Raw genomic sequence first — 27,136 nt, 5'->3', positions numbered from 1 at the left:
AGAGGGCGCAGGCTGGGCTGAGGGACCCTCCCCCCCCCCCCGAGTGCATGAATTTTGTGCACTAGGCCTCTAGTCTATATATATATAAAAGCCTAAGCGACTGAACAACAAATGCCCAACCAGTCGCCATGATGCGCACAGACCACCAGGATCAACACACAGGATTGGGCTCCCTCCTGTCTGGATTGGGCCTGTGGGGGTTGGGCTTCCTCCTGTCTGGATTGGGCCTGTGGGGATCAGCCTGAAACCAGCTATCCGACATCGCCCAAGAGGTCCTGGATTATGAGAGGGTACAGGCTAGGCCGAGGGGCCCCACTGGTGCACATGCACTGGGCCTCTAGTACCTAATAAGCCTTCTCTTAAACTTCCCTCTCTCCAAATCCTTCCACAACACCTATTCTCATCCACTCACTCTAAACCAAGCAGGCTTTATGGTTGCCACTCCTTTACTTGAATTGTTCCCTTGCCTAGAAATCCTCTACCAGTATCCTAGTCCTATCGAATCTCAGATGGCAGACTCAGACATTCTTAATAGTGGACAAGTCCTTAAAAATCACTTCCTTCTTCCTTTCTATCTTATGTATGAAGGTCTTTATTGTCAGTTTGTCAATGTAATCTGGGTTACTTTACTACCATTGAGAGACACAGCCTATTCCACCTTTGAATAGGATAACATTTGGGACAATCCCTTCCATATATGAGTCTGAATCCCAGTTTCTCCCCCAGAAAATGTTCATGAAGCACTCATTTACCAATGCAGTTACATACAACTTCTCATGTTCTCTTTGGATGATATTTCCTTCCATATTCCTTTTAGGCATTAGATATAAGAGGTAGCAAGCAAATTTAGAGAGATGTTGTGAAGTCAGATTAGAAAAAAACCACAAATTATCTAACTACTGGCACCAGGCTAAGTACACATCTTATTAAAATTCAGATCCCCAAAATAACCTACTTATATGCCACTTACAAGAGACCTACTTTAGATTAAAAGACAGACTCAGACTGAAAGTGAAGGATGGAATAGATAACCCATGCAAATGGAAATTAAAAGAAAGCTGGGGTAGCAATACTCATATCAGACAAAATAGACTTCAAAACAAAAATCCTATCTAATAAAAGATAAAAGGTAATTGACTGTACCTTTGCTACCTTCCCATTGGCTAATCAGGGTGATATGCAAATTAACCACCAACAAAGATGGCGGCTAATTTGCATACCGCAGGCAGAGCGGGACAGTGCCAATTGCTAGTGCACCACCATCCAGGGCAGGCCGGCCGCCAGAAAGGCATGCCTGCCCCAGAAAACCCAGCAGCCGGCCTTGCCCTGCAGCCATGGGACCTGCTGAGATTGGCGGGTCCTGCAGCGGCAGGTCACGGCCGGCTGCTTGGAGCTTCTGGGGTGGGTGTGCCCTGCCGCTGAAGGACCCGCCGATCTCAGGTCACCGCAGCGGCAGGGCAAGCAGGGTGGCAGGGGTGCACCTGTTCCCGGGGTCTGCGAGTCCTTCTGCCTCTGGGCCCTGCTGCTTCCAGCTTCCTCTCTCCAAAGTTCATGGCCAAAACCTGGGGGCACAGTGGCAAGTGGGGACTGTTAAGGACCTCACATGACTCCAATCTGCCCAGAAAGCCACAGCCTTAGGACGGGAAAGCTGGGACGGGGGCATATTCAGTGCATTGATTCACATCCCACCCCAAGCCCTGGTGCAGACAGGACACCAAGGCCCCACAGGAAAGACCTGCCCAGGTCACACTGTCAGCCACGGGGCCCAGGTGAGCCAAGTCCCACGCTCCGGGCTCGCGGGTCAGGCTCCGGCCGAGGAGGCAGGGCCGGCGACCCGGATCCCGGATCCCGGATCCCGGATCCCGGATCCTGGATCCCCGGGCAGAAGATGCGGGAGGGCCAGACAGAGAAGTGAGCTCACCGACTCCCCAGGTGGAGTGGCTGCACCGAGGCTCCGAGCTCCGAAGCTGGCCAATGAGAAGCAAGGGCAGGAGGGGTGGGCACTTCCGCTCGGGGGAAAGGGGCGGGGACTACGGGCCAAAGTGGTGGTGAATACCCCCTGGAAGATGGAGCTTCTGCACCCTAGGAGGTGTCCCTGACCCCTGGGTTTGGAAGACGTGGACATTAGGGGGGACTGGACCCAGGGCCTCAGGTGATAGGGGTGCCCAGGATTCCCTGGGACATCTGGCAGCTGGAGCCTGGGGTGCCTGCTGGATGATAAGACACTTAACTGTCCAGGGGGGTGCAAAAGGGCTGGGGGGATCCTCAGTAGGTCTGTGGGTGGCTCTAGGTCCCCCAGGGTGACAGGCCTGTCTGTGACCTTCCCCAGAGCTGCCCTGTCCAGACCATGGACCCCAAGGTGTCTCTGCTGCGGCAGTACCCCCGGGCAGGCTGCCTGAGGATCAAGTTCAGGCTGAGCTGAGCCTGGCCTACGACTGTTGGCGGGTCCCGCATGGGTAGGGCAAGTCTGCCCCAGAAGCCCCCAGCAGCAGGCAGGGTGAATCAAAAACAAAACCCACTTTAAATATAAAGACACATATAGATTAAAAGTAAATGAATTAAGCTGCAGCCTATTTTTCTCAGTGGATAGAGCATTAGCCCATGGACTGAAGGGTCCCAGGTTAGATTCCAGTCAAGGGCATGTACCTCAGTTGCTGGCTTGATCCCCAGTCCCTATCAAAGCATGTGCAGGAGGCAACCAATCAATGTGTCTCTCCCTTTCCCTTCACTCTTTCTAAAATTCAATGGAAAAATATCCTTGGGTAAAGATTAACAAAAACAAAGTAAATGGATTAAGTAACATTAAAAAGATTATCAGAAAAATATATTCCAAATTTTGTTAGTTGTATAATGGTTATGTTTAAATTATTAACACCTAAGAAATTGGCTGAAGGGTACATATAATATGCTGTAATATTTTATAGGTTTTTTTACATGTATGAGATTATTTCAAATTAAAAAATTAAAAATTAATAAAATATTAATTGAAATGTATATGCATTACATGAAAAATCTCCTAATTACTTCTAGCATAATTTATTAAATTGTGCTAACATTTACAAGGGTTCAATTAAAAAATATCTTAATTCTAAATGATATAATAGAAAATATATAATAGTGCAGTTATAAGCACTTATCTGAAAACAAAATTTAAAAAAGTGAATTTAAAGAAGGAATTAGCCAAAGAAAATATATGCACAACCCATGGACACAGACAACAGTATGGTGATGGCCAGAGAGAAGTAGGGGGCAAGAGCTGGGTAGAAGGGGCAAAAGGGAGGAAATAGGACATCCTATCCTATCTAATAAAAGAGAAACATGGTAATTAGCTGTACCTCCGCTACCCTTCCCATTGGCTAATCAGGGCAATATGCAAATTAACTGCCAGCCAAGATGGTGGCCGGCAGCCAGGCAGCTTGAAGCGAACATGAGGCTTGCTTGCTTCAGTGATGGAGGACTCCAACGTTCCCCACCTGCCACTGCCGGCCTCTGACCTTGCAGTTTGAAACATTGTTACAAATATAGAAGCTAAACAAAACCCCAGAAACCTGCTTTCAGCCATCCGGGACCTCAAAGCTGGAGTTGAAACAGTGTTTCGATTATAGAACCCAAACAAACCAGATACCTGCTTTCAGCAGCCGAGGCCTCAGAGCTGGAGCCAAGCCTCAGAGCTAAAGCTGGCCCAGAATACAAAAAAAAAGGAAAAAAGGAGCGGTTGGGAGCCTCAGTCACCGCCAGCCTGAAAACAGCCCTCAGCCCCTCACCCAGACTATCCAGGCACCCCAGTGGGGACCCTCACCCTGAAGGGTGTGTGACCAGCTGCAAACAGCCATCATCCCCTCATCCAGGCTGTCCAGGCACCCAAGTGGGGACCCCCACCCTGATCCAGGAAAGCCTTCAGGGCAAACCAGCCGGTCCCCACCCATGCACCAGGCCTCTATCCTTTATAGTACAAGGGTAATATACCTCCCAGCACCGGGATCAGCGGAGCCGCGAGGCCTCCCGGCACCAGGATCAATGTGACAGGGTGCAGCGCCCAAACCCCCTGATTGCCCTGTGGCTCTGTGTGTGACAGGGGGCGGGGCCACAACCTCCCTATCCACCCTGTTCTGTTCCTGACAGGGGAAGGCGCCCCAACCCCCTGATCAGCCCTGCTCTGTGCCTGATGGGGGGAGCTCCCCAACCCCCTGATCACCCTGCTGCTCTGTGTGTGACAGGGTGTGGTGCCCCAACCCCCTGATCGGCCCTGATCTGTGGGTGATAGAGGGCGACGCCCCAACTGCCCCCCACAGGCCCTGCTCTGTGTGTGACAGGGTGGAGCCATAACCTCCCCATCGGTCCTGCCCTGAGTGTGACAGGGTGTGGCGCCCCAACCCCCTGATCCGCCCTGCTCTGTGTGTGACAGGGGGCAGTGCCCCAACTCCCCTATCGGCCCTACTCTGTGAGTGACACGGGGGAGCTCCCCAACCCCCTGATGGGCCCTGCTCTGTGCATGACAGGGGGGAGCTCCTCAACCCCATGATTGGCCCTGCTCTGTGCGTGACAGGGGGTGGCGCCGCAACCTCCCCATCAACCCTGCCTTGAGTGTGACAGGGGGCGGTGCCCCAACCCCCTCAATTGGCCCTACCCTGAGCGTGACTGAGGGTGGCATTGCAACCTCCCGATCCGCCCTGCTCTGTGCATGACGGGGCAGCGCCCCAACTCCCCAATCAGCCCTGCTCTGAGCCCGACCAGGGGCTGCACCAAGGGATTGGGCCTGCCCTCTGCCACCCAGAAGCAGGCCTAAGCCAGCAGGTCGTTATCTCCCGAGGGGTTCCAGACTGCGAGAGGGCACAGGCTGGGCTGAGGGACCCCCCTCCCCCCCGAGTGAACAAATTTTTGTGCACCGGACCTCTAGTCAACACTAATAAAAGAGAAAAATGGTAATTGGCGTACGAGCTACCGTTTTCATTGGCTAATTAGGGCTATATGCAAATTAACTGCCAACTAAGATTGGCAGTTAACTGCCAACAAGATGGCGGTTAATTTGTATATGTAGGCACAATGCAGGGAGGCGAAAGGGAAAGCAGGAAGAAGCCCCTGCCACTGACAGTGATCGGAAACCCAGGGGGCGAGCTAAGAGCTGGGGGGCAGGGCAAAGGCGGCCCTGGGGCCGCCTTTGCCCTGCCCCCCAGCCATGATCGGAGAATCAGGCGCCTTTTCCGCCCTGGCCTGTGATAGCAGGAAGTAGGGGTGGAGCCAGCGATGGGAGCTGGGCACAGTCGAAGCTGGCAGTCCCAGGAGCTAGGGGTCCCTTGCCTGGGCCTAAAGTGGAGCCCACGATCGCAGGGCCGCTGCAGCTGCGGGTCCCCGCTGCCCGAGCCGGACGCCTAGGCCAGAGGCGTTAGGCCTGGGCAGGGGCGGAGCCTGCAACCGCGGGGAGCTGGGGGTCCCCTGCCCAGGCCTGACACCTCTGCCGGAGGCCTCAGGCCTGGTCAAGGGGCCGATCCGGTGATTGGTGATCGGAGGGTGATGAGGGTCAACTCCTCTGGCCGAGCCATCAGGCCTGGGCGGGGGGCTGAGCCGGGGATTGGGGGGATATGATGGTCCCCTTGCCCAGGCCTGAAGCCCAGGCCAGAGGCATCAGGCCTGGGTGGGGGGTGGAGCAAGCGATCAGAGGGAGATGGGGGTCCCCTGCCCAGGCATGATTCCTGGGCCAGAGGCCTCAGGCCTGGGCGGGGGCCAGAGCCAGTGATCGGGGGGAGATGGGGGTCCCCTGTCCAAGCCTGACACCTCTGGCGGAGGCATCAGGCCTGGGCAAGGGGCCCATCCTGCGATTGGAGGCTGATGGGGGTCAACACCTGAGGGCTCCCAGTATGTCAGAGGGGGCAGGCTGGGCTGAGGGACACTCCCTCCCTCCCCCCCCCCCCACACCCAGTGCACGAATTTCGTGCACCGGGCCCCTAGTATAATAATAATAAAAGGCTAATATGCACATTGACTGAATGGCAGAATGACCAGTTGCTATGATGCACACTGGCCACTAGGGGGCAGACGCTCAATGCAGGAGCTGCCCCCTGGTGGTCAGTGCACTTCCATATGGGGAGTGCCACTCAGCCAGAAGCTGGCTCCTGGCTGGCCAGCGCAGCTGTGGTGGCAGGAGCCTCTCCCACCTCCGTGGCAACACTAAGAATGTCCAACTAATGGTTTAGGCCTGATCCCTTGGGCGACTAAGCCTTTAGATAGACATCCCCCAAAGGCTCCCTGGCTGCCAGAGGATGTCTGACTGCAAGCTTAGGCCTGATCCCCCAGCGAGTGGGCCTAAATTGACAGGTGGACATCCCCCAAGGGGTTCTGGACTGTGAATGGGCGCAGGCTGGGCTGAGGGACCCCCTCCCCCCCATGCACAAATTTTTGTGCACCGGGCCTCTAGTATATAAATAAAAAGAGATAAAGCAAAATACTACGTAATTTTAAAGGAGTCAGTCCAAGAAGAGGATATAACATTTATAAATAGCTATGCACCCAACATTGGAGCACCCAAGTATATAAAGCAAATGTTAATGGACACAAGAAAAATTAACAGTAATCCAATACTAGTTGTGGACTTTAATACTCCACTTACTATAATGCATAGATCATCCAGACAGAAAATTAAGAAGTAAATAATGGTTTTAAATACCACATTATACCACATTCAAAAACTGCAGAATACACATTTTCTCACTTGCACATGGAACATTTTATAGGCTAGATCACATTCTAAGACAAAAATAAGACTCAATAAATTCAAGAAGATTGAATTTATGTCAGGCATATATTTACCATAATGGCATGTAACTAGAAATCAACTATAAGAAGAAGAAAAAAATGGAAAAAAACCATAAAAATGTGGAGATTAAACAATATACTTCTAAACACCCAATGGATCAAAGAGGAAATAAAATAGGAAATAAAAAACAACATTAAGACCAATGATAATGAAACCACAACCATACAAAATTTATGGGATGTAGCAAAAGTAGTTATAAGAGGAAATTTCAAGCTATACAGGCCTATGTCATGAAGTGGGGATATACAAAATAAGCAATCTAAATGTGCACTTCCATTAGCAAAAGAGGAACAAAGAACCCCAAAGTAAATAGAAGGAAGAAAATAATAAAAATCAGAGTGGAAATCAATTGAAAAACAATAGAAAAAATAACAAAATTAAAAGCTGGTTCTTTGAAAGAATAAATTGGCAAACCTCTAGCAAGACTCACAAATAATAAGAGAACACAAATAAATAAGAAATGAAAGAGGAGAGACTGGAGCTGACACTATAAAAGTATGACATGCCAGTAAAGAATACTATGAACTATTATATGCCAAAAATTTGACTATCTAGAAGAAATACATAAATTTTTAGAAACATGCAACCTTCCAAGACTAAACCAGGAAGAAGCAAAAAATTTGAATAGACCAATTACTAGCAACATTGAAGCAGAAATAAAATAGCTCACAATAAACAAAAGCCCAAGACCAGACAGCTTCGTAGGTGAATTCTATCAAACATTTTAGTAAGAATTAGTACCTATACTTCCCAAACTATTCCAAAAAATTGAAAAGAAAGGAATGCTTTCTTTTTTAAACTTTTATTGAATTTATTGGGGTGACATTGGTTAATAGTTATATAGGTTTCAAGTGTACAATTCTATAATACATAAGCATATTGTAGTGTATTCACCACCCAAAATAAAGTCTCATTCTGTCACCATTTATCCCCCTTTTATCATCTTCTATCTCCCTCCATCACCCCTATTCCTCTAGTAATCACCATACTGTTATCTGTGTCTGTGAGTTTTTCTTAGTGGTTACTCCCTTCACCTTTTTCATCTAACTCCCCAACCCTTCTCCCCACTGACAGCTGTCAGTCTTTTATCTGTATCAATGAGTGTACTTCTGTTTTGTTTGTATATTTTGTTCATTAGATTCCATATATAAGTGAAACCATATGGTACTTGTCTTTCTCTGAATGGCTTATTTTACTTAGCATAATTCTCTCCAGGTATATCCAGGCTATTGAAAAAGGTAAGTTTTCCTTATTTTTTAAGGCTGCATAGTATTCCACTGTATAAAAGTACAACCATGTTATTTTATCCACTCATCTACTGATGGACACGTAGGTTGCTTCCACATTTTGCAAATTAGTGTTTCATGTTTCTTTGGATATATTCCTAGAAGTGGAATCACTGTGATATTAGGCAATTCCTATTTTAATTTTTTGAGGAAACTCCATATTGTTTTCCATAGTGGCTGCATCAATCTGCATTCCCACCAGCAGTGCCAAACGATTCCCTTTTCTACACATCATCGCCAATACATAGTGTTTGTTGATTAATTAATAATAACCATTCAGACAGGTATGAGGTGATATCTCATTGTGGTTTTAATTTGCATTTATCTGATGATTAGTGATGTTGATCATTTTTTCATATACCTATTGGACATCTATATGTCCTCTTTGGAGGAGTGTCTATTCAGATCCCTTACCCATTTTTAAATTGATATTTTGTTATTTTGGTGTTGAATTGTATACATTCTGTATAACTATTGGATATTAACCCTTTACCAGATGTATCATTAGCAAATATGTTTTCCCATTCAGTGGGTTGTTTTGTTACTTTGTTGAAAGTTTCCTTTGCAATGCAAAAATGTTTGGTTTGATATAGTCCCATTGTGTTTTTTCTTTTGTTTCCCTTCCCAGAGGAGATATCTCAGAAGAAAAAAAATATTGCTATGAGAAATGTCCGAGACTTTACTGCCTATGCAGCTTAATAGAATTTTTGTGGTTTTGATTCTAACATTTATTTCCTTAATCCATTTTGAGTTTATTCTTGTGTATGGTGTAAGAAGGTTGTCTAGTTTCAGTTTTTTGCATGTATATTTCCAATTTTCCCAGCACCATTTATCAAAGAGACTGTATTTACCCCACTGCATGTTCTTGCCTCCTTTGTCAAATATTAATTGACAATAAAGGTGTGGATTTATTTCTGGGCCCTCTATTCTGTTCCATTGATCTACATATCTCTATATATCAGTTTTTATGTTAGTACTGCTGTTTTGATCACTATGGATTTGTAGTATATCAGGTAGCATGAATATAGATGTTAAAATTCTCAACAAAATATTAGCAAACCTGATCTAGCACTACATTAAAATGTTCATACACTATGATCAAGTAGGATTTATTACAGAGATGCAAGGTTGGTACAATAAACACAAATCAATAAATGTAATAAACCGCATAAACAAAGTGAACAATAAAAATCACATGATCATGTTCTAGCAATACATTCTAAGAATTCCAAAACACCAATCAGAAAGAATATTTGCACCCATATGTTCATAGCAGTGCTATTTACAATAATTAACATCTGGAAACAGCCAAGTACCCATCAGTAGATGAGTGGATAAAATGATGTGGTACTTTTACACAATGGAATACTATGCAGCTGTAAAAAAGAAGGCTCTCTCATCCTTTGAGACAGCATGGAGTGACCTGAAGAGTATTATGCTGAGCAAAATAAACCAGTCAGAGAAAGACAAGTATCACATGATTTCATTCATATGTGGAATCTAATGAACCAAATAAACTGATGAACAAAATAGATCCAGAAACATTGAAGCATACAACAGACCGACAAATTTTAGAAGGAAGGGGGGATGGTGGGAAGAGATTAATCAAATAAATTACATGCATATATGCATAACTCATGGATATATAATAGAGCAGAGAAGGCCTGGGGAAGGGGTGAGAGTAGGATGGAGGGGACTAATTGGGGATAAAGGGGACAGCTGTAATACATTCAACAATAAAGACAAATTTAAAAAAAGATATCCTCCTCTGAGGATTAAAAGAAAAATTTTAAAAAAAGGACCCAGGCCTGGTTGGTGTTGCTCAGTGGTTGATAATTAACCTATAAACCAGGAGGTCAGGGTTTGATACCCAGTCAGGGCACATACCCAGGTTGTGGGCTTGATCCCCAGTGGGGGGAGGACATGCAGAAGGCAGCCAGTCAATGATTCTCTCTCATCATTGATGTTTCTATCACTCCCTCTCCCTTCCTCTCTGAAATCAATAAAAATATATTTTTAAAAAATACCCAGGAAAAAAATTTATTCAAGGAGGTGAAAGATGTGTAATCTAAAAACTGTAAGACATTAAAGAAAAAAATCGAGATGCTTGACTTTGGGTGGTAAACACACAATGCAATATTCAGATGATGTATCATGCAATCATATGCCAGAAACCCATATAATTTTATTAAACATTGCCACCCCAATAAATTCAATACAAATTTTAAAAATGAAATAAATTGAAAAGAACAAAAATAAATGGAAGAATATACAATGCTCATGGATTGGAAGGATAATTATTGTTAAAGTGATCATACTACCAAAAGCAATTGACAGGTTCAATGCAATTATTATAAAAAATGGCAATGTCATTCTTTTCAGAGATAAAATAAATAATCCTAAACTTTTCTTTCTTTATTTATTTCTTCAATTATATAGAACTACAAAATTCCCAAAAATAGCCAAAATAGCCAAAGCAATATTTATAAAGAAGAGCAAAGTTAGAGGTACCGTGCTCTCTGATCTTAAACTATACTGCAAAGCAATATTATTCAAAACAGAATGATATTGGCACAAAACAGACAGATACACAGATAAATGGAACAAAATAGAGAGCCCAGAAATAAATCTTTGCTTATATGGTTAACATATCTATGACTAAGGAGGTAAAAATGTACAATGGAGTATCAACAGTCTCCTCAACGAGTGGTGTTGGGAAAACTAGATAGATACATGCAAAAAAATGAAATTAGACCCCTCTCTTAAACCACATAAAAAATAAAATAAAAATGGTTAGAAGATTAAATGTAAGGCTTGAAACTATAAAACTGCTAGAAAAAAAACATAGGAAGCAAACAATTTGTCACCAGTCTAATACCACTTAAATATGCACCTTGAGCAAGGGAAACAAAAATAAACAAATAGGACATTATCAAACTAAAAAGCTTCTGCACAGTGAAGGAAACCTTCAACAAAACAAAAAGAACTCATGGACATGGACAAAAGGTGGTGATTGCAGAGTGGCAAGGGTGTGGAGGTGGAAGAGGGTATAAGGGGAATAAATGGTGATGGAAAAAAATAAAATAAAGAGGAAAAATACAACCTGATGAATAAGAGAATATATTTGCAAATGATATCCTATATAATAAAAGGCTAATCAACCGAATGGCAGAAAGACTGGTCGCTATGATGCGCATTGACCTCCATGGGGCAGACGCTCAATGCAGGAGCTGCCCCCTGGTGGTCAGTGAGCTCCCACAGGGGGAGCGCCACTCAGCCAGAAGCCAGGCTCATGGCTGGTGAGCATAGTGGTGGTGGCAGGAGCCTCTCCCACCTCCACAGCAGCGCTAAGGATGTCCCACGGGGAGCAGGCCTAAACTGGCAGTCGGACATCCCTTGAGGGCTCCCTGACTGCAAGAGGGTGTAGGCCTGGCTGAGGGACCCCCCCAAGTGCATGTATTTTGTGTACTGGGCCTCTAGTATTCAATAAGAGGTTGGTATATAAAGAACTTTCAGAAAGAGAGATTATAAAAACAATCCCGTTTACCATCGCACCAAAAAAATTAAGCTACCTAGGAATAAACTTAACTAAAGAGGTAAAAGACCTCTACTCAGAAAACTACAGGACGTTGAAAAAAGATATAGAGGAAGACATAAACAGATGGAAGAACATACCGTGTTCATGGATTGGTAGAATCAACATCATTAAAATGACCATACTACCCAAAGCAATCTATAAATTCAACGCACTTCCCATTAAAATACCAACAGCATACTTCAGAGATCTAGAACGAACTCTCCAAAAATTCATCTGGAATAAAAAAAGACCCCGAATAGCTGCAGCAATCCTGAAAAAGAACAAAGTAGGTGGGATCTCAATACCAGATATCAAGATGTATTACAAAGCCACTGTTCTCAAAACTGCCTGGTACTGGCACAAGAATAGGCATATAGATCAATGGAATAGAATAGAAAACCCAGAAATCGGCCCGAACCAATATGCTCAATTAATATTTGACAAAGGAGGCAAGAACATACAATGGAGCCAAGATAGTCTCTTCAATAAATGGTGTTGGGAAAATTGGACAGATACATGCAAGAAAATGAAACTAGACCACCAACTTACACCATACACAAAAATAAACTCAAAATGGATAAAGGACTTAAATGTACGACAGGAAACCATAAAAATTCTAGAAGAATCCAAAGGCAACAAAATCTCAGACATATGCCGAAGCAATTTCTTCACTGATACAGCTCCTAGGGCACTTGAAATGAAAGAGAAAATGAACAAATGGGACTACATCAAAATAAAAAGCTTCTGCACAGCAAAAGAAACCATCAACAAAACAACGAGAAAACCCACTGTGTGGGAAAACATATTTGCCAATGACATATCTGATAAGGGCCTAATCTCCAAAATTTATAGGGAACTCATACAACTTAACAAAAGGAAGATAAACAATCCAATCAAAAAATGGGCAAAGGACCTAAATAGACACCTTTCAAAAGAGGACATTCAGAAATCCAAGAGACATATGAAAACATGCTCAAATTCACTAATCATCCGAGAGATGCAAATCAAAACAACAATGAGGTACCATCTCACACCTGTCAGACTGGCTATCATCAACAAATCAACAAACGACAAGTGCTGGAGAGGATGTGGAGAAAAAGGAACACTTGTGCACTGCTGGTGGGAATGCAGACTGGTGCAGCCACTATGGAAGACAGTATGGAGTTTCCTCAAAAAACTGAAAATGGAACTCCCATTTGACCCTGTGATCCCACTTCTAGGAATATATCCCAAGAAACCAGAAACACCAATCAGAAAGGATATATGCACCCCTATGTTCATAGCAGCACAATTCACCATAGCTAAGATCTGGAAACAGCCTAAGTGCCCATCAGTAGATGAATGGATTAGAAAACAGTGGTACATCTACACGATGGAATACTATGCTGCTGTAAAAAGGAAGGAACTCTTACCATTTGCAACGGCATGGATGGAACTGGAGAGCATTATGCTAAGTGAAATAAGCCAGTCAATGAAGGAAAAATACCACATGATCTCACTCATTCATGGATAATAGAGACCATTATAAACTTTTGAACAATAATAGATACAGAGGCAGAGCTGCCTCAAACAGATTGTCAAACTGCAGCGGGAAGGCCGGGGAGGGTGGGGGTGCAGGAGGTAGGGGGGTAAGAGATCAACCAAAGGACTTGTATGCATGCATATAAGCATAACCAATGGACATAAGACACTGGGGGATAGGGGAGGCTAGGGGACTGTCTAGGGCGGGGGGAAAATGGACACATATGTAATACCCTTTGTAATACTTTAAGCAATAAAAAAAAGAGGTTGGTATATAAAATATATAAGAAACTCATGCAGCTTAATAACAAAAAATTAACAATGTGAATTTAAAAAGGGCAAAGGACATGAAAAGATATTTCTCTAAAGAAAACATACAGATGGCCAACAGATATAATGGAAAGATATTTAATATCACTAATCAGAGGCTATTGAGGGAAACCAAGATGGGGGCATAGGTAAACACCGGAGTTAGCTGCCTTGAACAACCACTTCAAAAATACAACTAAAAGATGGAACAGACATTGCCCAGAACCACAGGAAGACTGGCTGAGGGGAAATTCTTCAACTAGAAGGAAAGAGAACAGCATACGAGACTCAGAGGAGGCGCAGTGCGGAAAATACAAAGGTGTGGAGGTACGCACGGAGCGGGCTGGTGGCTGAGGGTGCGGTTGTCGTTTTCAATCCAGAGGGAGTCTCAGATTCTGAGCTTCAGTTCTGGGCGAGTCTCTAGGGACCCAGACTCAAACCGGAGAAGCGAGACTGTCTGGCATCGGTCGGAACGCGAGGGCAGCTTTCTCTCCGAGGTTTGCAGTGGTTGCTGGGACTCTGAGAGGCAGAGTCTCTGGGGACGGGACTGAGAGCAGCCATAACTGCTCCCTCCACCCACTCTGTTGATCCCGTGCGACCCGCCCCGCCCAAGCCCTGCACAGAGCCATTTGCCAGATAGCCTCAGGCAAAGGCTAGATTAGCACCTCCCTAGAGGACAGAAGTTTTCCCACTGCAGACACAGCTGATTCTCACAGCCAGTTGGCCTGGAGGTCAAATCCCCCTAGTATTAACTACAACAATCAAGGCTTAACTACAACAAGACTGCGCACAAAGACCACTAGGGGGTGCACCAAGAAAGCATAAAAAATGTGGAGACAAAGAAACAGGACAAAACTGTCAATGGAGGATATTGAGTTCAGAACCACACTTTTAAGGTCTCTCAAGAACTGTCTAGAAGCCGCCAATAAAGTTATTGAGATCTACAAGAAATCTAATGAGACCCTCGATGTTATGCTAAAGAACCAACTAGAAATTAAGCATACACAGACTGAAATAACGTATATTATACAGACTCCCAATAGCAGACCAGAGGAGCGCAAGAATCAAGTCAATGATTTGAAATACAAAGAAGCAAAAAACACCCAACTGGAAAAGCAAAATAAAAAAAGAATCCAAAAATACGAAGATAGTGTAAGGAGCCTCTGGGACAGCTTCAAGCATACCAACATCAGAATTATAGGGGTGCCAGAAGATGAGAGAGAGCAAGATATTGAAAACCTATTTGAAGAACTAATGACAGAAAACTTCCCCCACCTGGTGAAAGAAATAGACTTACAGGTCCAGGAAGCGCAGAGAACCCCAAACAAAAGGAATCCAAAGAGGACCACACCAAGACACATCATAATTAAAATGCCAAGAGCAAAAGACAAAGAGAGAATCTTAAAAGCAGCAAGAGAAAGAAACTCAGTTACCTACAAGGGAATACCCATATGACTGTCAGCTGATTTCTCAACAGAAACTTTGCAGGCCAGAAGGGAGTGGCAAGAAATATTCAATGTGATGAATGTCAAGAACCTACAACCAAGATTACTTTATCCAGCAAAGCTATCATTCAGAATTGAAGGTCAGATAAAGAGCTTCACAGATAAGGAAAAGCTAAAGGAGTTCATCACCACCAAACCAGTATTATATGAAATGCTGAAAGGTATCCTTTAAGAAGAGGAAGAAGAAAAAGGTAAAGATACTAATTATGAACAACAAATATGCATCTATCAACAAGTGAATCTAAGAATCAAGTGAATAAATAATCTGATGAACAGAATGAACTGGTGATTATAATAGAATCAGGGACATAGAAAGGGAATGGACTCACTATTCTTGGGGGGGAAAGGGGTGTGGGAGATGCGGGAAGAGACTGGACAAAAATTGTGCACCTATGGATGAGGACAGTGGGGGGGTAAGGGCAGAGGGTGGGGTGGGAACTGGGTGGAGGGGAGCTATGGGGGGAAAAAAGAGGAACAAATGTAATAATCTGAACAATAAAGATTTAATAAAATAAATTTTAAAAAATAATATCACTAATCATCAGGAAAATGCAAATCAAATCCACAATGAAATACCATATAACACCAGTCAAAATAAGTATTAAAAAGTCAGTACATAACATATGTGGATGAGAATGTGGAGGAAATGGAACCCTTTTGCACTGTTGATGGGACTTCCCAGTGGTGCAGCACCAACAGAAAACATTATTGAGACTCCTTTAAATATTAAAGGGAGTGGGGATGGCAGCCAAATAGGCAGCAGTGCCATGCACCTCCTCCTAGGGCCAGGCAAAAAGAGCAACTAAATTGGAGAACATCCACCCAGAATTAACAAATTAGACACAGCTGAGGAGACATTTTTCAATAAGGAAGGGCAAAGGATGCCTAGAGAAAGCCACATGCCAGCCATACCCCATGTGTAACCACCACTGTGCCCCAGGAGTGAGTGGTGCAGTACCTCCAAGCAGGCTCCCAGGGGTCTGCAGGGCGCACATACTGATAGAGTGAACTCCCGCACCAGGCCTCCTCACCAGCCCACTGGGACCCAGCATCCTAGGATCTGGCTCCAAGACTCCACAGTGAGTGCAAGCCAGTGGGGACTCTGTGCCCCACCTCCACCCTGACCCCAGAAATGTACTGCTAGCCTGACCCAAAGCCATCTGGCACTCACTCTACCCCCAGCATGGGGAACTGCTACTGGGACAACCCGGAGAAAACCAGAGCACACCACGGAGGAGATCTGACTGTGAAACCCAGAACAACCTGTGACCACTCCACTTGAGCCTAGAGTCTTGATGCCTGGGTGACCTGGAGTAACCCAGCATGTGCCCAACTCAGGCCACAGGGGAGCTCAGACTGAGTGACACAAGACAATCTGCCCCCACTCCACACTGAGGAGGGGTGAACCAGAGTATTCCAACACATGTCTCACTCCAGGCTACAAGAAAGCAGGGACTGAATGACCCAGAGCAATCTGCGTCCGCTCCACTCAGAGACCAGGGTCTTGCTGCCTGGGCAACCTGGAGTAACCCAGCCCACGTGTGCACCCAACTAAGACCACAGGGGAGCTTGGATGGAGTGACCCAGGGCAAACCGCCCTTGATCCACACTGAGGAGGGGCAAACTGGAGCAACCTAGTGAGTGTCTCACCATGGGCAACAAAAGAGCGGGGATTGTGTGACCCAGAGAAACCTGCATCCACTTCTCCCCAGCCCCAGGGACAGTCCTGCAGGGGCTACCTGGAGCAACCCAGCACACACTTCACTCCGGGCCGTAGGAAAGTGCTGCCAGGGTGACCCAGAATAGCTGGAGTGCCAAGCCAGGGGCCACAGGACTAATCCACATGTGTGTGGTCAGAGGGACCTGGGTACCACCCTGCCATAGGTGCTGGGCTGCACAGCAAACTGAATGTCAGAGGGCTCTGGGTCCTCACAGGGAGCTGTGCAACAGAGGAACTGTGCACATGCTCCCACCACCCTGAGCATCGGAAGCAGATAACTGAGGAACCAGGTCAGTGGGAGAAGGGGATACAAATCAGAGCAGAGACAATAAAGGCATGAGACTCAAGACGGACCAAACCTCTGGGCTAACAATTTCTGGACCATTGCCCTGTTAGGGTCTTCAACCTCTCAAAACCCAACCAGGGTGCCCAGGGCAAGAAAGAGACAACAAAATGGGGAGACCAAAACAAACAAACAAACAAAAAAACCCCAATGAAAGAAAAGCAAGAATCACCAGAAAAGGAACTAAGTGAAACAGAGGCATGCAATGATGTCAGGAAAAGAATTCAAAGTAAGGGTGATAGAGTTCATAAATCAGATGGATGAGAAAATCAACAATTTATTTAAAAAATCAAAGGGAAATAAAAAATTATACAGATATAATAAAAAACATGATGGAAGGTTTCAACAGTAGACTAGAAGAAGTGGAAGACTGAATTAGTGGGTTAGAAGATAGGGCAGTGAAACACACCAAATCTGAACAGCAATTGGAGGAAAAAATTAGAAAGCAGGAGGAGAGTCTAAGGGAGCTTTGGGGCAACATGAAATGAAGTAACGTACGTATAATAGGGGTGCCAGAAGGACAAGAAGAGAAGCAAGGATTAGAAAATTATTTGAAGAAATAATGACAGAAAACATTCCTGATTAGGGGAAGAAAAAAGTCACACAAACACAGACAGTCCGCAACAAAATGAACCCAAAAAGATCCACACTAAGACACATTGTAATTACAAAGATAAACATTAATGACAAAGAGAGATTCTTAAAGGCTGAAGGAGAAAGACAGGGAGTTTTCTACAAGGGATCTCATAACAGATTATGAAATGATTTCTCAACAGAAACACATCAGGCCAGAAGGGAATAGAATAAAGTATACAAAGTGATGCAAAGCAAGGGTCTGAATCCAAGGATACTCTATCCAGCAAGGCTATCATTCAAAATTTAAGGGGAAATCTGGAGTTTTGCAGGAAAAAAAGGCTAAGGGAGTTTATCACCACCAAGCCAGCAATGCAAGAAATGCTAAAGGAACTGTTATAAAAAGAAGAAATAGAAAGGGAAGAAGAACACAGGCATAAAGAATAGAAATGGCTACAAGCAAGTACCTATGATTGGTAACCTTAAACATAAATGAACTAAATAATCCAATCAAAAGATATAGAGTGACTGAATAGATAAGAAAACATGACTCAAATAGTGTATATACTCTCTACAAGAGACTCACCTAAGAACAAGGGACTCACATAGACTGAAAGTGAAGGGATGGAAAAATAATTTTCAGCCAAATGTAAATGAAAAAAAGCTGGGGTAGCAATACTTATACCTAAAGAAATAGACCTCAAAGTGAAGGCCATAACAAGAGGTAAGGAAGACCAGTTCATAATAATAAAGAGATCGATACCAAAAGAGGCTATAACTCTGGTAAACATATATGCATCCAATGCAGGAGCACCCAAATACATTAAAGAGAAAAAAAAAAAAAACTTCTGGAAGATATCAATGGAGAGATTAACAGCAATACAGTCATAGTAGGGGACTTTAATACCCCATTGACATCACTGGATTAGTCTTCTAGATAAAAAACCAACCAAAAAACAGCTCTCCTAAATGACTGACTAGATCAGATGGACTTAATTGACATCTTCATAACATTTGTATGCAAAGCTACAGAATATACATTATTCTCAAGTGCACATGGGACATATTTAAAGATAGACCACATAGTGGGAGAAAGGCAAAGTCTGACCAAATTCAAGAAGATTGAAGTCATATCAAGCATCTTCTCAGGTCACAATGGCCTAATATAAGAAATAAACTACAATAAAAGCAATAAAAAAATGAAAAAACCTGGAGGCTAAACAGCATGTTATTAAACAATGATTGGGATACCAAAGAGATTAAAAAAACACAAATAAACATCCTGGAAACAAATAATAATGAAAAAAACAACAATCCAAAATCTATGGGACACAGTGAAAGCCGTCCTGAGAGGAAAGTTCTTAGCATTACAGGCTTACCTCAAATAAAGAAGAAAAACTGGTAATAAATTATCTAACTCTACAACTCAAAGAATTAGAAAGATAGCAACAGGAAAAGCCCAGAGTGAGCAGAAGGAAGGAAATAATAAAGATCAGAGCATAAATAAATAGCATAGAGAGAAAAAAAATAGTACAAAAGATCAATGAAAACAAGAGCTGGTTCTTTGAAAGGATAAACAAGATTGATGAACCTCTAACCAGGCTCACCAAGAAGCAAAGAGAGAGGACCCAAATAAACAAAATCAGAAATGAAAGCGCAAAATAACAACAGACTCCACAGAAATACAAAGGATTGTAAAAAAATACTATGAACATCTCTATTCCAACAAACTGGTCGACCTAGAAGAAAGGGACATATTCCTATTATAATAAAATCTTCCAAAACTCAATCAGGAGGAATAAAAAAAATCTGAATAGGCTGATAACTATGGAGGAAATTGAAGGACTAATAAAAAAAAAAACTTCCAGCCGGGCACGGTGGCGCGCGCCTGTAGTCCCAGCTACTCGGGAGGCTGAGGCTGGAGGATCGCTTGAGCCCAGGAGTTCTGGGCTGTAGTGCGCTATGCCGATCGGGTGTCCGCACTAAGTTCGGCATCAATATGGTGACCTCCCGGGAGCGGGGGGCCACCAGGTTGCCTAAGGAGGGGTGAACCGGCCCAGGTCGGAGACGGAGCAGGTTAAAGCTCCCGTGCTGATCAGTAGTGGGATCGCGCCTGTGAATAGCCACTGCACTCCAGCCTGGGCAACATAGCGAGACCCCGTCTCTAAAAAAAAAAAACAAAACAAAACAAACAAACAAAAAAAACTTCCAGCAAACAAAAACCCTGGGCCAGAGGACTTCACAGGGGAGTTTTAGCAAACATCCAAAGAAGAACTAAAACCTATCTTCCTCAGACTATTCCAAAAAATCAAGAGGAAGGCACACTTCCAAGCTCTTGTTTTTAAGACAGCATTTCCTTAATCACCAAACCAGATAAAGACACTACAAAGAAAGGAAATTACAGGCCAATAACTCTGATGAACATATATGCTAAAATCCTCAACAAAATCCTAGCAAAACAAATCCAGCATTACATTGGAAAGATCATACACCGTGACCAAGTGGGATTTATTCCGGGGATGCAAGGATAGTACAATATCCACAAATCAATGTATGTGATACATCAGATAAACAAATGGAGAGACAAAAATCATAAAATCATATCAATTTACGCAGAAAAGGGATTTGACAAAATCCAACACCCTTTCTTGATAAAAACTCTCAGCAAAGTGGGAATAGAGGGATCATATCTTTATATAATAAAAGCCTTATATGACAAACCTACAGCCAACATCATACTCAATGGGTAAATCTAAAACTATTTTCCCTAAGAACAGGAATAAGACAGGGATGCCCACTCTGTCCACTTCTGTTCTACATAATCCTGGAAGTGCTAGTCATAGCGATCAGACAAGAAAAATAAATAAAAGGCACCTAAATTGGAAAAGAAGAACTAAAACTGTCATTATTCACAGGCGACATGATATTGTACATAGAAAACCCTAAAGACTGCATCAAAAAAGTACTAGATTTAATAAATGAATTTGGTAATGTAACAGAGTACAAAATTAATACCCAGAAATCTATGGCTTTTTTATGCACCAATTAATGAACTCACAGAAAGAGACACATACAAAAAAATCCTGCTTACCATTGCACCAAAAAAATTAAGATACCTAGATTTAAATTTAACTACGGATGTAGAAGACCTGTACTCAGAAAACTATAGGACATTGAAAAAAATAGAAAGAGGAAGATATAAACAAATGGAAGAATATACTATGTTCATGGATTGGTAGAATCAACATCATTAAAATGTCTATACTACCTAAAGCAATCTATAGATTTAATGCAATCCCCATTAAAGTATAAACAGCATATTTGACAGACCTAGAAAAAACTTTTGAAAAATTCATATGGAACAAAAAATGACCCTGAACAGCTGCAGCAGTCTTGAGAAAGAAGAACAAAGTTGGATGGCTCACAATACCAGATATCAACCTATATTAGAAAGCCAGTGTTCTCAAAACTGCCCGGTACTGGCACCAGAACAGACATATAGACCAATGGAACAGAACAGAGAACTCAGAAATTGACCCAATTTCTGTTATGCTCATTTAATATTTGACAAAGGAGGAAAGTGCATAAAATGGAGTCAAGATAGTCTCTTCAATAAATGGTGTTGGGAAAATTGGACACATACATGCAAAAAAATGAAACTAGACCACCAACTTACACCATACACAAAAATAAACTCAAAATGGATTGAGGACTTTACATAAGATGGAAAACCATAAAAATCTTAGAAGAATCCACAGGCAGCAAAACATCAGACATATGTGGTAGCAATATCTTTACTGATACAGCTCCTAGGGCAATGTACATTAAGGAGAAAATAAACAAATGGTACTACATCAAAATAAAAAGCTTCTGCATAGCAAAAGAAACCTTCAACAAAACAACAAGAAAGTCCACTGCATGGTAGAACATATTTTCCAATGTTATATCTCATAAGGGCTTAATCTCCAAAATTTATAGGGAACTCATACATCTTAACAATAGGAAGATAAACAATCCAATCGAAAAATGGGCAAAGGACTTAGACACTTTTGAAAGTGGACATACAGAAGGCCAAGAGACATATGAAAGAAAACATGTTCAAAGTCACTAATCATCCAAGAGATGCAAATCTAAATGACAATGAGATACTGTCTCACACCTGTCAGAATGGCTATCATCAACAAATTGACAACCAACAAGTGTTGGTGAGGTTGTGGAGAAAAAGAACCCTCGTGCACTGCTGGTGAGAATGCAGACTGGTGCAGCCACTGTGCAAAACAGTATGGTGTTTCCTCAAAAAATTAAGAATCGAGCTCCCATTTGACCCAGTAATCTCACTTCTAGTATTATATCCCAAGAAATCAGAAACACCAATCAGAAAGGACATATGCACCCCTATGTTCATAACAGCACAACTTACCATAGCTAAGATTTGGAAACAGCCTAAGTGCCCATCAGAAGATGAGTGGATTAAAAAAATCTGGTATATCTACACAATGGAATAGTATGCCACTATAAAAAAGAAAGAACTCTTATAATTGGCAACAACATAGATGGACATGGGGAGCATTATGCTAACCAAAATAAGCCCGTTGGAGAAAGATAAATATTGCATGATCTCTCTCATCTGTGGAATATAATAAATACTAGAGGCCCGGTGCACGAAATTCGTGCACTGGGGATGGGTGGGGGGTCCCTTAGCCCAGCATGTGCCCTCTCACAGTCTGGGACCCCTCCCTCCTTACTTCCCACCTGCTTGCTGCTTCCTACCGCTCGGCTTGCTGCTCCTTAGCGCTGCTGCGAAGGCCTTGGGTCTGCTGGGTGCTGGGCCTGCGGGTTTGTGTCTCTGATACCCCCAGCAGCCCCAGCACCTTGATGGCGGGGCTTGGGGCTGTGGGTCTTTGATCAGGGGCCCCAGCAGCCCCAGCAGCCCCAGCACCAAGGTGGCGGGCCTTGGGGCTGCTGGGTACAGGCCCCCTGCTGCATGTTTGTGTCTTCTATCAGGCTCCCAGCAGCCCCAGCAGCCCCAGCACCACCTAAATAACTTAAGGGAAATTTTATTTAGTCTTCTTTAAAAAGCAATCTAGTTTAAAAATGAGTTGCAGTTAAGAGAGAACAAAGAACATGGTACCTAAGAGTGAGATAGACAGACAGAGGAGAGGATGGGCACTGGTCAGGGGCTTACATGCCAACTGTTCTCCACCTGGGAAATGATGTAAAATCGGTTTCTTTAGTTTTCTGCTCAGTGGTCTTCTCCAGAGAGTGGAGTGGCATCTGCTCGCTTCTCCCTGGGCCTGGCTTGGTGGTCGCCTTGGGGTCTGGCTGTGCTCCAGCGGGATCCGCACAGGCCTGCCTGCTCCGCCTGGCCCTGTCCACACGTTGCTTCCTCTGAGTCTTCCTTGGGCACAGCCCTGGTCCATCACCTCCTCCTGTGTCTCCCACCGCCAGGGCGGATAAAGAGGCCCACACAGAGTTCAGGTCTGCAGGGAGCTGGTCCTCTGCTTTCAGAACCTTCGGGATTTCCTCTTGCAATTGTTCCCTTCCATGACCTTCCTTCCCTACCTCCGGAATCTTCCCGGAGCACCACATGCCTGCCCTCCAGTAGAAGGTTGTCTTTGTGTGACTTTCAGGGCAGCCTTCAGGACCTGGTGGCCATACTGCGGCCCTTCCATGTCAGGCTCCAGCCCGGACCGCACCCTCCAGGCATGGCGGCTCCACACTGTGCTCAGGGCCTGGGAGTTAAGCAGCAGGGTGGTCCTGATGCACCTTTGGCTGTGGCAGCCAAGCAGAGTTCCGACAGGCTGCGGCTGGGGGCTGGGGGCGCCCCCTGGGTGGCGGCCCTTGCCAGCAGCTGCAGGAGGCTGGACTTGAGCAGGTGGGGCAGGCGGGACAGCAGCTGGACAGGGGGGCGGCGGCGGAGGCGGGCAAGGGCGGGGGTGAAGGGGCCTGTGGTAAATCTAGGGGCCAGGGCGCTGGCTCCACCACAGGGGCTAGGGTCGCAAAGTCTTGCAAGGAGGTGGGGGAGAGGGTGCCATAGGCAGAGTCCATGGAGCAGGAGCTGCCCGCCCCGGGGCCCAGGGCCAGCAGCTCGCTGGTCAGTGTGACAGATGAGGCAGTGGTACTGAGGGACATCTCGTGCGACTGGGAGCTGAAGGGGCCGCCCTCGAACTCGGGAGAGGAGAGCGTCTCCTGGGCTCCAGCACCACCATGGCCAAGGTCTCCGGGGAGCTGTCCGAGGCGCAGTGCTGGGTGTCCAGGCTGTTGCTGCTTTTGCGCAGGATGGTGGGGAAGCTGGAGGCGGAAGTGCTACTCTCCCCACCCTCCTCTTTCTCCTGGTCCTCCTGCTCCTCCTCCTCCTCCTCCTCCTCCTCCTCCTCCTCCTCCTCCTCCAGGCTCTGCAGGTGCTGCTGGCTGCCCCGTGCTCCTGCGCATGCAGCTGCTGCAACTGGTTCTGGGAATTGTAAATGGAGTCCACCCAGCCCCGGCACAGAGCCTGCCCGCTGGCCTGGAACGTGTTGGCCCCCACGCGCTGTGGAACTTGTTCAGGTAGATGAGGAGGAAGGAGCCAGGGTCCCGCAGCTCCCGGCACACGATCTTGTCCACCAGCAGCGGTGGCCTGATGACCCGGGTCCCCTCAGCCTTCTTCACTGCGTTGGTCACTGAGAGCAGGTCCGTGAAGAGGAAGCAGTACACATCCATCTTGCTGTGCTTTCCCTCCTTCATCCTCAGGCTGCCCCTCCAACAGCAGCTGGCGCGTCTCCTCCGGGGAGGCACCAGGGATGGGCGCGGTCAGGTCCAGGTGCAGAAATTCCTTCAGGAGCTTGTCCACCTCGTCGTTGCTACCCTCCACCACCTTGTAGGCATCCATGCAGCTCACCATGGCCGCCAGCTGCTGCCGCTCCTGTCGCTGCCGCATGCATGCGTTCACGTGGTGGATGAAGCGCTCCACGGAGCTGATCATGGTGATGACGGCCTCCTTGGCACCCGGCTCGTCCGTCTTCCTCAGCACCGACTTGAGCAGCAGCGGGTACCTGGTGAGCCGCTGGTGGGGCTTGGCGAGCATGTCGCTCAGCTTCTGCCGCTGGCACTGCTGGTGCTTCTGGGCTCACGTCACCTAGGCCCGGAAGAGGTCGTTGTCGCGCAGCAGGCTGAGCGTGTACTCCATGCAGCCCTCCTCCTCCATGAAATACCGGATGTAGGACTTGAAGAGGGAGCCGAACATCTCAAAGCCTTTGAGGAGGTCCCGGGCTGCAGCAGCCCCCGCTTGCGCCGCGCCTTCTCCACCATTGGCGCCATCACGCTGCCCCACAGTCCGCGGAGCAGAGGCGCGATCTTGGGGATGTTGCTGAACAGGAGCGGGTGTTGGAGGTGTCCGGACTCCTCCCCAGGGCGACCCTTCACCCGGGAGTCCCTGCCGCTCCATTCACCCCCTCGTCCAGCAGGGGGCGCCCTCAGTGGGTCCTCTGCTCTGGGAGCTGGGGAGGAGGAGGCTGGCGGAGGGCAAGGCCCTGAAGCAGGAGGAAGCCTTGGAAGGCAGGCAAGGAGCCCAGGACTCAAGGCGCCCCCACCGCCACCCTGAGTCCCACTGGGGCCTGCACCCAGGAGTGCCATGGCTGCGGCAGGGCCAACGGCTGGGCTTGGAAGTGAGTCCTTCATGCACAGTCCCAGCAGCCTGCCTGGTGTGGGTGGGGATTTTGGGTCACCTTGAGGGAGGCTCCGGCCTTTCTCTGCTCCTCTCCTGGTGGAGCCCTGGGACTCCAGCAATGAGGTCAGAGGAGCCGCCTTCCAGCCCCAAGGCTGCTTCTCGGAATCAGAAGTTTCCCCATTGGCCTCTGCCTAGGAGAGGACCTCTGCACCACCAGGGTGCATAAACACGCAGGGCTTCCATCAGGCTCCGCTGATCCCGGGGCCCTGAGGCCTCTCGGACTCCGCTGATCCCGGGGCCCTGAGGCCTCTCGGACTCCGCTGATCCCGGGGCCCTGAGGCCTCTAGGACTCCGCTGATCCCGGGGCCCTGAGGCCTCCCGGATCCGCTGATCCCGGGGCCCTGAGGCCTCCCGGCTCCGCTGATCCCGGGGCCCTGAGGCCTCCCGGCTCCGCTGATCCCGGGGCCCTGAGGCCTCTCGGACTGCGCTGATCCCGGGGCCCTGAGGCCTCTCGGACTGCGCTGATCCCGGGGCCCTGAGGCCTCTCGGACTGCGCTGATCCCGGGGCCCTGAGGGCTCTAGGACTGCGCTGATCCCGGGGCCCTGAGGTCTCTCGGACTCCGCTGATCCCGGGGCCCTGAGGCCTCCCGGCTCCACTGATCCCGGGGCCCTGAGGCCTCCCGGCTCCGCTGATCCCGGGGCCCTGAGGCCTCCGGGCTCCGCTGATCCCGGGTCCCTGAGGCCTTGGGCTCCACTGATCCCGGGGCCCTGAGGCCTCTCGGACTACACTGATCCCGGGACCTGAGGCCTCTCGGCTCCGCTGATCCCGGGCCCTGAGGCTTCTCAGACTCCGCTGATCCCGGGGCCCTGAGGCCTCTCCGCTCCGCTGATCCCGGGGCTCTGAGTCCACTGGGCTCCGCTGATCCCGGGGCCCTGAGGCCTCTGGGCTCAGCTGATCCCGGACCGGGATGCCTCCAGGCTCTGCCGATCCCCAGGCAGTGAGGCCTCTCTGATCTGTGGGTTCAGGGCTGTTTGGCTTAGCTCCACCACTTGGAGCCTGAGTATGCAAATTAACTGCCATCTTTTAGCTTCTATAATTGAAACATTGTATCTTTTGGAGCTGTTGCTTCAGGAGCTCAGAGCCCCGCAGCCGCAGCCGCAGGCGGGGAACCTTGGCTTCCTCCATCGCTGGGGAAACCACGCCTCCTGTTCTCAGTTGCCTGGCTGCCGCTGCCATCTTGGTTGGCAGTTAATTTGCAGATCTTGCTGATTAGCCAATGGGAAGGGTAGCGGATGTATGGCTAATTACCATGTTTCTCTTTTATTAGATAGGATTATCTGATGAACATAAATAGATCCAGAGACAGAAAAGCATTGAGCAGACCATCAAACTTCAGAGGGAAGTCAGGGGAGGGGTGGGGGTAAGACAGGGGTGGGCAAACTTTTTGACTCGAGGGCCACAATGGGTTCTTAAACTGGACCGGAGGGTCGGAACAAAAGCATGGATGGAGTGTTTGTGTGAACTAATATAAATTCAAAGTAAACATCATTACATAAATGGGTATGGTCTTTTTTTTCAATAGTTTTATTCATTTCAAACGGGCCGTAGTTTGCCCATGGCTGGGGTAAGAGATCAACTAAAGGACTTGTATGCATGCATATTAGCATAAACAATGGATACAGACAGTAGGGGGTGAAGGCATGTGCTGGGAGTTGGGGGTGGCCAGGGAGAGGTCACTGGGGGATAAAGGAGACATATGGATTACTATATGTAATACTTTAAACAATAAAGAATATTTTAAAATCTCAAGAAAAAGAAATATACACCGTAATAAAAGTCTTACAT

The 27,136-nt window shown here is 46.4% G+C and overlaps 1 protein-coding gene, 1 long non-coding RNA gene and 1 pseudogene across 3 annotated transcripts in view; all 3 read right to left on the bottom strand.

The window, feature by feature from the left end:
* The window catches only part of LOC132225132 (vascular endothelial growth factor receptor kdr-like), a 388,352-nt gene that overhangs the window by 257,660 nt on the left and 103,556 nt on the right, over positions 1 to 27,136 (bottom strand). The gene's annotated exons all lie outside the window — the stretch shown is intronic.
* LOC132224203 (uncharacterized) lies at positions 22,280 to 22,905 on the bottom strand. Its single transcript, XR_009450623.1, has 2 exons — positions 22,585 to 22,905; positions 22,280 to 22,516 (listed from the first exon to the last, which is right to left on the bottom strand). It is a non-coding gene; the product is annotated as an uncharacterized LOC132224203 (long non-coding RNA).
* LOC132224630 (pleckstrin homology domain-containing family G member 5-like) lies at positions 23,371 to 25,256 on the bottom strand (annotated as a pseudogene).

Source organism: Myotis daubentonii, chromosome X (assembly GCF_963259705.1).
Source record: "Myotis daubentonii chromosome X, mMyoDau2.1, whole genome shotgun sequence".
Classification (NCBI taxonomy): Eukaryota; Metazoa; Chordata; class Mammalia; order Chiroptera; family Vespertilionidae; genus Myotis; species Myotis daubentonii.
This window is presented reverse-complemented; position numbering and strand designations above follow the sequence as displayed.